Genomic DNA, 13,337 nt, shown 5'->3' on the forward strand with positions numbered 1-13,337 from the left:
AGGCAAACACGGCATCCAATTTTGTACACAGCAAGAGTCCACTAATAACGGAATGACAAGATAATCTATTTTTGGTGGTGATAGCCACGGGAAGAATAATGGCTAATACACCTTGCTCTTTTTAAAATAGTGCCATGGGATGGTTAACATCCACCTGAAGTTCAGTGGGCCCTTGTTTTAGTATCAAAAAAATCGCATTTCCCATACCACAGCATTCCCTCCTTACTGCATTGCAGTATCAGCCTAGCTTTCCCTCACCCTACCATACCCAGCTGTGTCTTCAGCTGCCTGGGCCCAAAGCTCTGGAATTCCCTCCCTAATCCTCTCTAATCATTTAAGTCACTACTTAAAATCCACCTTTTTATCAACTTGCTGTAATATCTCCTTACGTGGCTAGGTGTAAAATTTTGCCTAATTACACACCTTTGAAGCACCCAGGCACATTTTACTGTGTTAAAGGCGCTATATAAATGCAAGTTGTTGTTGCTGATATCGTGGCAATGAGCTGAAATCCTGAACCTTCTAACTAAGAGGCGAATTGTTGGCCCTAGAGATTTTTCTTTCTCGTCCCGTAGGGAAGTGCATGTTCTGCAAGATTGAAACTAGGAGCTTACGATATATGGAAACACTCCGAAAAATGACCCACAATCATGGCATTGCTCGGAACTGCTCTCTTCATCAAAATATTTGTGACTTGGATTGTATGGACTGGATCTGCAAACGACTGATTCCTGCACACTGGGAGTATCTCAGTGCCAAAACCGATATATTAATTATGAATATAGATGAAACTATTTAGATTGTATGTCCTTCCTCATTGAGCAGCCAATACTGGGTACACAGAGGAAACCTTCGGTTACTGGCAGAACTTAAATTCAATTTTAGAGAACAAGTAAATAAGTACTCTTGAAAATAATGGAAAGGTTTGAAAGTGTTCTGGAAAATCCGGAAATAATTACGACAAGGTGAGTGTTTGGAAATAAAGGCCAACAAGCAGAGCTTTTCCATGTTAGATGTCATCATGTAGAAAGGATGGATGTTTTTAGTGTATTTAAGGGATGTCCTATAAGGTTTAAAATCATTAACTAAGTATCTGCTATAGTACAATACGCAGGACATGGTAACTATGGGGAACAGCTGTCCCATACTCTTCCAGATGTCAAAAGCCTAATTCATGCTTTCTTATACCCTTATAATTAACATGCTCTAACTTTACTGTCATTATTTCTGAAGCAGGATTAAGTATGAGACAGTTTTCTCAAGAAATAGCAGCAGAAAGTGCCTGAAATATTCAGCAGATCAGGCTGCATCTGTGGAGAGAGAGACAGAGTGAACATTTCAGATCAATGACCTGTCATCAGAACTGGAAGAAGTTAGGGATTTAACAGTTTATAAGCAAGTACAGAGCCAGGAAAAAGGTGTGGAGGGAGGAAGGAATAAAAGGGTAAAGTCTGTGATAAGGTGTAGAACAGGAATGGTTAAATGCCAAAAGGGATAATGGTGCAAAGTGTTAAATCTCTAACTTCTAATTTGTGTAAGGAACACGGACATAATTCAATTGTTAAATTCGGACATTCCCTGGTTATTTTTTAGATAATTGATTTTATATTACTATTTATAGTTGAATAGCAAACCTTACAGCAGTTTGGGAAGCAGAGGAGTTGGAAGAGGCCCAACTGGGGTACTACAGCACCACCACTGGCAGTAAAGTGTAATTACAATGTGACAGGTTTACATAGGGGACTTCCACTATAAAAGTGTAACAATTTATAATGAAAAAGTTGATGCAAAGGTGTAACAAACAGATGACAACAAATAATGTTTTGTAAATGGGAATTCACGTACAAATGTAGGTTTATATTATATAATAGATAAGGCAGTCATCTCTAACACTCACCTTGATCATGTACAGTACTTTAGTCACTGTACCTCACCATGGAATCATATGGTTCAGAAGGAGGCCAGTTGGCCCATCATGCCTGTGCCAGCTCTTTGGAAGAGCTTTCCAATTAGCCCCACTTCCCTCTGTTCTTTCCCCATAGCCCGGTATCTTCTTCCTTTTCATGTTTGAAAGTTATAATTGGATCTGCTTTCAGGCAGTACATTCCAGATTATACCAACTCACTATAGATAAAAGATTGATGTTGATGTTTCTGGTTTCTAATGATTTCTAACATGGTTGAAATGAAGACTAAAGTATAAGTCTCCAGGAAATAGCCTTCAATGAAGATAACAGTGAGAACTGCTGAGATAGCTTTAGGAGGAATGCGCATGAGATACAGCTCAAAAAGAGATGAATGGGTTAAGAAAGACAGAAATAGCATCATAGAAACTTACAGCACCGAAGGAGGCCATTTGGCCCATTGTGTCTGTGCTGGATCTTTGAAAGGGCATTTGTGCTTAGTCCCATACCCTTGCTTTTTGTAAGTAATCCTGTCCTCAAGTACTTGTCCAACTCCCTTTTAAAATTATTTATGGAATCAGCTTCCAACACCTTTTTAGGTTGAGAGTTCCAAATGCCGATGACTCTAAGTGAAAACATTTATCCTCATTTCCCCTCTAGATCTTTGGCCAATGATTTTAAATCTATGACCTCTGGTTTTCACCACTTGCTGGGGGAATAGTTTTTCTCTATCTACTTTCTCAAAACCATTCATCATCTTCAAAACGTCTAATAGGTCACCTCTTAATGCCCTTTGTTCCAAGGGGAACAGTCCTAACTTTTCCAACCTCTCCTCATAAGCTGGTACAGCCTGGTAAACCTCCTGTGTACCCTTTCTAAGGCCTTTACATCTTTCCCGATTGTCCACCATATTCCGGCTGAGGCCTGATCAGTGATTTATACACTTCAAGCAGGATCTCATTACTTTTATATTCTATGCCTCTGTCTATAAACCCAAGTAACCCAAATGTTTTTTGAACCACCTTATCAACTTCCTTATCCACCTTTAAAGATTTGTGTACCTGGACACCAAAGTCTCTCTGAACATCTGATCATCAAAATTGTGCCAATAGAAATATAAAAAATTAAACTGACAGCAAGAGTTCCCTGATTTGCTGCAGGGAGGGTGGGGTTTAATAGTTGGAGTGGGCGGTACTGAGGCATGAGACAAGAACACAGTGGCGCAGTGGTTAGCACCGCAGCCTCACAGCTCCAGCAACCCAGGTTCGATTCTGGGTACTGCCTGTGTGGAGTTTGCAAATTCTCCCTGTGACTGCGTGGGTTTTTGCCGGGTGCTCTGGTTTCCTCCCACAGCCAAAGACTTGCAGGTTGATAGGTAAATTGGCCATTATAAATTGCCCCTAGTATAGGTAGGGGAATTGTGGGGATGTGGTAGGAATATGGGATTAATGTAGGATTAGCAGTAAATGGGTGGTTGATGGTTGGCACAGACTCAGTGGGCCGAAGGGCCTGTTTCAGTGCTGTATCGCTAAATAAATAAATAAACACGCCAAGCTCAATCCTCGGGTTGTCCCTTAGATGAATGTCAACTGGGCACATGGTTGGGCTGCTACAGTTCACCTCAGCATCCCTGGCCTAAGGAACAAAAAAGATCAGCCAATGTTCACCTGTTTTATTTTATTACATGCCAGTGTCATCAATCAGCTATCAATTAAACAAGAATGTCCCCTTTTAAAAGGGGCACAAACAATAAACCCAAATTCAAACAAAAAGAAAAACATATCAAATCAAGATGCTGTTTGTTGTGTCGGCTATGCATTCCAGTCCCTCCGGTACCCACCAGTTACAGAAGGCCTCAGGCGTATCCACAGACACTGTGTGCTACCAAGGTTCTCAGTCCTGCTTATTATCTATTGGTTCATAATTGCTATCCATTTGCCTCTGCTTCCTATCCATTGGCTCGTGATTGTTACCCATTGACTCCTGCTAGGAAGTTCCAATGTGTGAAGGTTGAGTGAGGACTCAGTGGTGAGGCCTACCATGATTGAATAGGCTGGTCATCTGTGTGGGCTCACACATTAAGAATGGCCACTTGCAAAGGGCCACTGATGGCCATTAAGCTATAACCTAGCAGCAATCTGCACCTTCCAATGTTTCCAAAAATACAACAGTGACTACGCTTTAAAAGCACTTCATTGAGTGTAAAGCACTTTGGGACATACTGAGGCTGTGGCTGGCGGCAGAGAAATGCAATTCTTTCTTTCATTCTTCAGGAATGGAGGAGGGAAAATTGAGGTAAAAAGTGCAGGGACAAGTATTTTTCCCAATGCAATCTACCCGTTAATTAAAAGTTGTTTTTGACTTGAAAAATTCAAACTATTCAAACAATGAATTAAGCAATTTAAATTCTACAGCATCGAAAGCAATGTTTGTACCATCCAGATTAATAGATAATTTAAATGAAGAGACTTTGAATTAAGAGTAGAGTGTATATAGACAGAATATAAATGAGGTAGTATAATTGCCTGTTATAAATGTTATTGCTTTCATGTTGCGTGGCTACGACAGACACTCAGTCTAGAGGCAAAATGAAAATGAAGCTGGCATCGTACTGGGATTAGGAACAATACCAAACTTTGGCTTTAGTAGTGAACTAGTTAATGGGCTTTGGAGGATCAAAGATTAATATCAGGTGTACTCTACCCGCAGTGTTATGAACTGATAACAATCAGAGGTTGGCAGGATCAGGCAAAGGGTAGGGTGATAAATAACACTGATTCCAGGTTCATCACTGTGGAAATATTTACAGAGCCATCTTTAACTGTTTGAGACCTGAGACCCAGAATCAGCAAGAAACTGGAAAAGGGATCGGTTGATTTCTAGCTTACTATCAGCCAATGTGAATACCCTCATATGGATAGAATCATACAATCATACAGCACAAAAGGAGGTCATTCAGTCCATCATGCCTGTGCTGGCTCTTTGAAAGAGCTATCCAATTAGCCCCACTTCCTGTTAAACTCCAGAAAGCTTGTTAAGGAAGGATAATGCTGGAGCCTATATTTACTCAGTTTCACATTTATTGTGCAGAGTAAAAGGATTACAAACAGGTAGCTCCTCACTTAAACCCTCCACCTGTCTTAGTGAGTGTCTGCTTTTAAGTGCTCAACCAAGACCCCAATTAACACGCTTCACCTATATAATCAAACCATTGATACACAATTAACAGATTAACACTCCCCCTGTTCTTTCCCCATAGCCCTACACATTTTTCCTTTCAACTATTTATCCAATTCACTTTTGAAACTTACAATTGAATCTGCTTCCACCACTCTTGCAGGCAGCCCATTCCAGTTCACAACAACTTACTGCATTGAGAACATATTCCTTATATGCCCCCTCTGGGTTTTTTGACAATTATTTTAACTCCGTGTCCTCAGGTTATCGACCCTCCTGCCACTGGAGATAGTTTCTCCTTATTTACTCTATCAACCCTTCATAATTTTGAACACCTCTATTAAATCTCCCCTGAACCTTCTCTGCTCTAAGCAGAATAATCCCAGCTTCTCTATTCTCTTCACATAACTGAAGACCCTCATCCCTAATGCCATTCTAGTAAATCTCCTCTGCATCCTCTCCAAGGCCTTGACAAAAGTGCATCTCTTGTTTTCTGGCAGATACTCCATCATATGAAGTCAGCAATGCCATTCACTTCCTCCTCGAGCAGATGTGACTCCCATCCTCGTACAGATGGTGTAGCCCACTTCCAGATACACTATATTAGATGCTCACATAGACAGTATTATCCCAAAGTGTTTATCAATTATATTTCACCTCTGAAATGTATATAGGTAATGTCAGACACTCCCTCCTCATGAAAACAGATAATGTAAGTTTTATCCGTGGTTAATGCACGGAACATCATGGGTTAGGGGTAACAATTTTGTGATTATACGCTTGCACAGTGGTCCTTAATTAACCCCTTTTCTGTTAAAAACATACGACATGGACAGACAGGGAAATACAGATGGATGCAGCATTGCGATTAAACGCTTCCTCTCTCCCCCCACCAAACGACCACCCTCCCCCACGACTGCCCTATTCCCCCACCTCACATCCACCCACCACCCCCCCACACAGCCACGTAGTTTCCTGGGAGAGGCAAAAAAACCTAGGGGCAAAAGATGCTCTGGAAAATTCCTGTCTGACCCCCTCAGGTGATTCAGGAGATGGCAAGGTGTTATCTATGCAGACATAGATATGATGTGATCGTTTCCCCCCCTCCTCTTGAAGCCAAAGAGACAGCGTCCACCACACCAACCAGCAACACATTCCAGAGGTTCACTACTCTTTGGTAAATGAAGAAACCCCAACATTCAATCTATTCCATATTTTAAACTCACCAATCTGTTCAACTGTATTAATAATCTATCATTAGAGAGATCCTAACCAGCCCTTTAATTATCTTATAGACTTAACTGTTGTTTGTTGTCTTGCACTGTGGGTCTTGGGCCTTCTTCAGTCTCTGTTCCTTCATCCACCTCTAACCTCTCCCCCACTTCAGCCCTTGTTGTCATGTTCTCACTGAGTTCACTTTCCTGCTGCTTTCATTTAATTCTGCCTTGTTCTGTCTGCCACCAGCTCCTTGTTGCTTTGTGCTTTGCCTCTCTATTGTGCCAAGAGGAGGGATTCCTTTTCCAAGAAAGGCAGTTGATACGTGAACGCTTGTAAATTCAGCTTTAAATTCACGAAGCAGCTGGTTCCAGGCAGCTCAAATGCTCATGGTTGTTTTGAATTTTTCTCCCCCCAGTTTTCTCTCCTGCAAGTGTAGAATCAGGGTACTGCTGCAAAGGTGCCAACAACCCCGGGATGCCTATTTCTCAGATACTACCACTCAAACTTCATGTCGGTGTGCTCAACATCTTCAAGTGAGAGCTGGACCTGTTTATGACCAGGGGCTAAGATCACCTTGGGCAAAAGATAGGCACCCTGTAGAATTATCGGTGTCAGACTGGTCACCTGGACTAGTTCCGATTGCCTTGGGAGTCAGAGAGGAATTTCCCAGATTTTTTCATAAATTCTCCTGTTGTTTTATCTGTTTAATCGCCTCTCTCAAGAGATCACATGGCTTTTGGGGAGAGTAGGGAGCGTCTATCTTGTGAAGCACAAGGCATCACAATTGTGTGGGACAGGCTCGATGGAGCAGAGTGTTTTTTTCTGGTCCATCATTGTTTGTGTGTATGTTCAGCCACCTATTGTAATGATACAGTATGGGCATTTCTCAATGCCTTGTTACTCCAGTACGTGTCAGTGGGAGTGGATGTTCTATTGCCCATGCTCTAGCGCCTGGAACAGTGTACATTGGGCTTTGCATTAGTTTGAGTTGCACACGACTATCCCTGCACTAACTTCCTGTTCCCTGCCTCATTACTCATTCAATGCAAGCTCCCAACATGGAGGCTCTAAACTGGGCACATGCTCACTCTGTCAGGTTAGCACCCACACTAACAGGTGGAAAATCTACCCCAAAGTTTGTTTCCCCCTGATGTCTTGGGGTGGGGTGTGGTTGCCACTCCATGAGGAAGTCTTGATTTTTTTTCACATTTGCTCTGGTGTGTTCTCACAGACGACCCCAAAATAATGGTTTGGCCCAAGTGTATGATGGCCAATCAGCAATGTTCGAGGTTCACTGCAATGTTATAGGCTGTGGTGTTGTGCTCTGTTCTTAAGTCTTCATTAAATGATGACCACAGACTTTTTATTCGGATTCAACACAAGCATTTACTTACTTACATTGCATTGCATTGCATGATCTCAGTTCCAGGTCTTTTCCTGGCTGGTGTATGTAGGTACTCTTTGCAAGCCATGTGCTGAGGGTGTCTCTCAAAATGGTATCACCTCCTTATATATGTATGATGATGTCATCAGTTGTTTCAGTGGCCTGATCTCTTAAAGGTACAGTTTCTTAAAGGTGAAGTCCCACTACACTACATTACAGGGACAATAAGAGTTTGTAACAGTAAATAGATAGATAGAAAGATGGAATAATAGAAAGACTGATAGACAGATGTAAATAAATAGACAAATAGACATGCAGTTAGATAGCTAGAATGATAGACAGACAGATAGATGGATGGACAAGTAGAATGAATGATGGATGGATAAATAGGTATTAAATTGGCAGTGTTGTTCAGAGAGATCACAAGGAAAACGAGACACTGGCACCTTGCTCAGACACAGTGAAGGGATCTTTGGTCTGTATGTAATCTGTGCCATGACTCAGCAGGGAGTGCTTCATACTCACACCAAATACATGTTTACATACACAAGACTGACACCCCTTCCATTACAAACGGAAGCATCTAACAAAAAGCTATCCCAGATTGGTACTGGGATGTGGGTACTGAGGGAGTTTGTCAAGACATTATCCTCACGTTGTTTCTCAAGTGTAGGCCTGGTTGTAATATGATGGTACAAACTCGGCCGAACAGGAAACTCCAGCTTTAAAATGGAACCCTTCCACTGTCCAATTTCTTATGTGGATTGTGGCTTGATTTGTGTTTTTATACAAAGTTTTACTTGGCTGCACTCAATTGTTGTTTGGCCATTTTCCATTGTGGACCTTATCAAGAAAGGAAAAGGATAATGGCTGAAAAGGCAACATTGACAGAATTTTCCAGAAGAAATGGAATTATTGTGTTGCTATGATTACTGACACAGTGTGAAAATGCTACAGTCCAGATTGAACATAAGAAGTAGGAGCAGGAGTCAGCTAGTCTGCCACTCGAACCTGCTCTGCTATTTAATAAGATCATGACTCATATTCTACTTCAATTCCACTTTTCCCCCCTATCCCTACATTCCCTTAGTGCCCAACATCTATCAATTTCAGTCTTGAATATACTCAACAATTCTTGAATATCCACAGTTCTCTGGGGTAGAGAATTCCAAAGATTCGCAACCCTCCGAGTAAGGAAATTTCTCATCTCAATCCTAATTGAGATCAATCCCTAATCAATCCCTTATTCTGAGACTATGATCCCTAGTTTTAGACTCTCCAACCAGCGGAAACAACCTCTCAGTATCTGCCCTATTGAGCCACTAAGAATTTTATATGAATCAGTGAGATCACCTCTCATTCTTCTAAATTCCAGAGAATATAGGCCCATTCTACTCAATCTCTCCTCCAAGGCAAACTCTTACATCCCAGGAAGGTAATATCATTGCCATGTGGCAGGCCAGTTAATGAATAGTACTTATGATGGCCAACGGATAATAGTGCAACTCCACTTAGATAAAGAAATAGGATAATCCCCTGTGGCATTTTCATATAGCAGTATGTTGGAGAAACGTATTCCACACTCACCCACCATCATTTCTCGATTATATCTCAACTTTAGATTCTGCCCTCCACCCTACCTCACTAATGTTCCCTCTAAGCTGCACAGATGCGTGGCCACGAAGCAATCTAGAACGTACTGTGCAGGCAATAAACAGCCACGCAATGTACCCTTTAAGATGCACATGTGGGCGGCTGCACAGCAATCTTAACGGGACTGTGCAGTGCAACAAGCACATAATCTGGGATGACGTTCCAGTTCAGTACTAAAAGAGTGCTGCACTGCCAGAGGTGCAGTCCTTCGGCTGAGTTTTAAAGCGAGGCACGTGGACATAAAGGATCCCATGGCATGATTTGAAGAAGAGCAGGGGAGTTCATCACTAAACAGATTATCTCGTCATTATCTTATTGCTGTTTGTGGGAGTTTGCTGTGTGCAAATTGGCTGCTCCGTTTCCTACATTACAACAGTGACTACACTTTAAAAAGTTTTTCATTGGCATCTTGAGGTCATGAAAATTGTTATATAAATACGTCTTCTTATTAGTGAAGATGCCCTAAATGCAAGCATCAAGATCTATCAATATCTGCAATTTGAGATCTATTTGCTAATTATTCACAACATGGAAATGTTTGTGGAAAAATGTGCAGGGCTTTGGGGAAAGAACAATGAAGTGGAACTACCAGTCGCATCTTCCCCTCCCTTCCCCTGTCAACATTCCGAAGGGATCGTTCCCTCCGCGACACCCTGGTCCACTCCTCCATTACCCCCACCACCTCGTCCCCGTCCCAGGGCACCTTCCCTTGCAATCGCAGGAGGTGTAATACCTGCCCATTTACCTCCTCTCTCCTCACTATCCCAGGCCCCAAACACTCCTTTCAGGTGAAGCAGCGATTTACTTGTACTTCTTTCAATGTAGTATACTGTATTCGCTGCTCACAGTGTGGTCTCCTCTACATTGGGGAGACCAAGTGCAGACTGGGTGACCGCTTTGCGGAACATCTCCGCTCAGTCCGCAAGCAGGACCCTGAGCTTCCGGTTGCTTGCCATTTCAACACTCCCCCCTGCTCTCATGCTCACATCTCTGTCCTGGGATTGCTGCAGTGTTCCAGTGAACATCAACGCAAGCTCGAGGAACAGCATCTCATCTACCGATTAGGCACACTACAGCCTGCCGGACTGAACATTGAGTTCAATAATTTCAGAGCATGACAGCCCCCCACTTTACTTTCATTTTTAGTCATTTTTAGTTATTTTTTCTTCCTTTTTTTTTGCATTCCTTTTTACATTTTTTACAATCTTTTTTTGCATTTATTTCATTTCATCTTAGTTTGTTCAGTTTGCTTACCCACTGTTTTTTTCAGGTTGTTTTTCTTCAGGTTTGCACTTGCTGATGTTCAATATTCAGTATATTCACACCTAATCTGTACTAATGCTTTGTCTTTCAACACACCATTAACATATTGTTTGCCTTTGCTCCGTGACCTTTTGGTCAGCTATGTGGCCTGGTCCAATCTGCACCTTCTCCTTTGTTATCTCTTGCCCAACCCCCACCTCACTTGTTTATAATCTGTGACTTTTCTAATATTTGTCAGTTCCGAAGAAGGGTCACTGACCCGAAACGTTAACTCTGCTTCTCTTTCCACAGCTGCTGCCAGACCTGCTGAGTGAATCCAGCATTTCTTGTTTTTGTTTCAGATTTCCAGCATCCGCAGTATTTTGCTTTTAATGAAGTGGAACTAATTGGATAGCTCTTTCAAAGAACCGGTACAGGCATGATGGGCCAAATGGCCTCCATTTGTGCTGTAGGATTCTGTGGATTTAAATTCGGACGCACTGACCTCCACACCTGAATTCTTTTCCCAGCAGGATCACAGCCTCACTACACTAGCCCACAGACATGGCCCACAGTCACTGAGAGCACCAGTATGTGGCTCATGAAGGCGAAGAGCTTTGTCACTCTGCTGTGATCTAATAAATAAAATGTTGTTCTCAATGATAGTGCAGTCCTCCTTTGGACAAATGATACTTTCTATCAGAAATGAGGTCAGCGGGTCCCCAGGAAAGTCAGGCATTTGCAGGGGTCCCCAGGGGTCTGTAATCATTTCAGAATGTGTAATTGCAGGGGGTCCCTCGATGTATGTAACTGCAGGGGACATCCTAGAAGTATTTGCAGGGGACTCCCAGGGGTTGTAGCTCTTTGCAGGGTTCCCTGGGAAAGTGTAATTATTTTTAGGGGTTCCCACTAATGTCATTCCTTTAGTAGGGGGTCCCTGAAAGTGTGTAAATATTTGCAGGAAGCTCTCAGGAATGTGTAACTATTCACAGGAGGTCCTTGGCAGTGTTTAACTTTTTATGGGGTTCTCGGGGGTGTGTAACCTTTGCAGAGGGTCTCACACAAAAAAAAGAAAATCATTTGCAACAAGAGAAGTTCTTAAATCATGTCCATTATATTGTAGTTCAGAGCACAACGTTGAATAGATATGGCGAGGAAATACAACCTTGACACATGCCTAGTATTGTTTGAAAACAGCCACAGTCAGCACTCCAGCAACTCTCACTTCACTTTGGGATATTTGGACTTCCTTGCAAGGTTAACGACGTCAGGGGACAGAAGACACACGTCTTCATAATTCCCCTGAGTCCTTCATGCCAGATGTTGACAGATGTTTGTTGAAAGTCAATAAAGCTGTGCGCAGGACCAAACTCATCTTGCTGCACTTTTGATTTAAATCAACAGACTGAAAATAGTTGGTCAGTAATTCTGGGACCTGCCCTAGGGCTGCCAACTTTGGCTGGACATATTTCTGGAGATTTCACTGAATTGTATTTTTTTTAATGCAGTGACTTGTGATTCGGAATGCATTGCCTGAAAGGGGGAGTGGAAGCAGATTCAATAGTAACTTTCAAAAGGGGAAATGGATAGATACATGAAAGGGAAAAAATTGCAGGGCGATGGGAAAGAGCAGGAGTATTAGGATTAACTGGACAGTGCGACCAAAGAGACAGCACAGGCACAATGGGCCGAATTACCTCTTTCTCTGCCATATCACATACCATGATAACACCACCTCCAACTTCATCGTCTGGTCCAAAAGCCTTTTTCCTCAACCCCCTCCCCACCATCTCCAATATCTTAACTCAAGTGTTCAAAGCAGAATGAAAATAAACAACACACAATTATTTATATTGCCCCCGATGAATTTTCTCCCAGGCCTTTGCTCACAGCAGTTTCCAGGATAATCCTGGAAGAATAGCAACCCAAGTCTGTTCTGCAGCTTGTTTGATTTTCCAACAAGACACTTGTCATCTTTGCAGAACAGAGGTCACGGTTTGTTGACTGAAAATATTGAGGACTCTTTAGTTCTGCACAGTTTATTTCAGACGCCTTTGAAGTTTAACAGCTTTCTCTTACTGCTAACCTGCCTGTATTCAAAAGCCTTCGGATGAGGTGTTAAACTGAGACCCCGTTTGCCTCAGGTGGATGTAGCAGATCCTGTGGCCACTGCTTCGAAGAGGCGCAGGGGACTTCTCCCCGGTATCCTGGACAATATTTATCCTTCAACCAATATCACTAAAAAGCAGATTGCCTGGTCATTTAACTAAATTTCTGTTTGTGGGAGCTTAATGTGCACATATTGACTGCACCGCTTCCTACAACAGTGACTACACTTCAAAAAAGTTCCTTCCTCCCTCAACCCAACAACAACTTGCGTTATATAGCACCTTCAATGTAATAAAATGTCCCAAGGTGCTTCACAGGAGCATCATCAAACAGAATGACATCAAGCCACATAAAGAGGTATTAGGACACAGCAAAGAGGTCGGTATTAAGGAGGGTCTTCATGGAGGAAAGAGAGGTTTAGGGAGGGAATTCCAGAGCTTAGGGCCTCGGCAGCTGAAGGCACAGCCACCAATGGTGGAGCAATGGAAATTGGGGATGTTCAAGGGTCAGGATTGGAGGAGTGCAGAGATCTTGGAGGATTGTGGGCCTGGAGGAGATTAAAGAGCAGGGCAAGGCCTTGGGAGAGATTTGGAAACAAGGACGAAAACCCCACAGAAAAACAAGATCAGCTCATCATTCATACGTCTCATT

General features: G+C 42.4%; 1 long non-coding RNA gene across 1 annotated transcript in view; it reads left to right on the plus strand.

Moving 5' to 3' along the window:
* The window catches only part of LOC137352354 (uncharacterized), a 29,464-nt gene extending 18,270 nt beyond the window's left edge, over positions 1-11,194 (plus strand). The window contains exon 3 of the long non-coding RNA XR_010969686.1: positions 10,940-11,194. This is a non-coding gene — a long non-coding RNA (uncharacterized lncRNA). The remainder of the gene's footprint in view (positions 1-10,939) is intronic.
* Positions 11,195-13,337: the final 2,143 nt, after the last annotated feature.

Source organism: Heterodontus francisci, chromosome 38, assembly GCF_036365525.1.
Source record: "Heterodontus francisci isolate sHetFra1 chromosome 38, sHetFra1.hap1, whole genome shotgun sequence".
In the NCBI taxonomy this organism is placed as follows: Eukaryota; Metazoa; Chordata; class Chondrichthyes; order Heterodontiformes; family Heterodontidae; genus Heterodontus; species Heterodontus francisci.